Raw genomic sequence first — 1,414 nt, 5'->3', positions numbered from 1 at the left:
TCATACAGATAATTAATTTATGGTCCTCTCATAAACTAGTCTTTTCTGGTGTGGAGATCAAGGTTACACTAGGCTCAAAAATGATTAGGGTGCCTGACCAGTTTGCTCAATGGTTAGAGCATCAGCCTGCAGACTGTAAGGATTCCGGTCAAGGGCATGTACCTTGGTTGTGGGCACATCCCCAGTAGGAGGTGTGCAGGAGGCAGCTGACTGATGTTTCTCTCTCATTGATGTTTCTAACTCTCTATCCCTCTCCCTTCCTCTCTGTAAAAAATCAATAAAATATACTTTTAAAAGATGATTAGGGTATCCCTGGTTGGTGTGGTTCAATTGATTGGGTGTCATCCTAGTACTGAGGGGCTGCTGGTTCCATTTCCGGTTGGGGCACATGCCCAGACTGTGGGCTTGATCCCTCGTGAGGGGCATGCATAAAGCAACTGATGTTTCACTCTCACATTAATTTTTCTCTCTCTCTCTCTCTCTCCCTAAAAATTAAAAATATGATTAGGTAGCTTTCCCTCTTTCAACTCTGAAACAGTATAAAACTAGGAACACTTATTCCATAAAGCTATTAGGACTGGGTATATTTTTGGAGAAAGGGAAAAGTGGTTAATAAAATTTTGATTTCCAATTAACAATCAATGGCATATTATTTTCTTTTTTAAAAAAATATATATTTTATTGATTTTTTTACAGAGAGGAAGGGAGAGGGATAGAGAGTCAGAAACATCGATGAGAGAGAAACACCGATCAGCTGCCTCCTGCACACTCCCCACTGGGGATGTGCCCGCAACCAAGGTACATGCCCTTGACCGGAATGGAACCTGGGACCCTTGAATCCGCAGGCCGACGCTCTATCCACTGAGCCAAACCGGTTAGGGCCATATTATTTTCTAAAGTCCATTTTGACAATTACCCCTTTGTAAAAAACATTTATTTCATATAAGTTTTCAAATGTATTAACAATGTTATTCATAATAATTCTTTACAATAGAATAATCTCTGTTTTATTTGTAGGTCGGCCATATCATTCCTAATAATGTCTATTATGCCTTTTCTCTTTTTACTCCTGATAAATCTTGATAGTGGTTTGTTTCTTCTAGTATTGCCTCCAAAGAACCATTTTTTTATTTTATAGTATTGATCTTCTCAACTGTGTCGTCTGTTTTCATTAACTGTATCAATTTTTCTACTTCACTATTTTATGTTCTTATCCATATTTTTCTTTTCTCCTATTTTAACTTTTCCTTATTTATTTTTAACCTCTTACTTAAATTGAACACAATTCCTTTAATGCCAGTCTTTATTTTATTGTTACTTTTGTTACAGAAAAATTTTAGTAGAAACAAAATCAGAAAGAATACTATGTACTCAATAGCCAACATCAACAATTTTCAACTGATGTTAATCTCAT

The sequence above is a fragment of the Myotis davidii genome, unplaced genomic scaffold, assembly GCF_000327345.1.
Source record: "Myotis davidii unplaced genomic scaffold, ASM32734v1 scaffold247, whole genome shotgun sequence".
Lineage (NCBI taxonomy): Eukaryota > Metazoa > Chordata > Mammalia > Chiroptera > Vespertilionidae > Myotis > Myotis davidii.
This window is presented reverse-complemented; position numbering follows the sequence as displayed.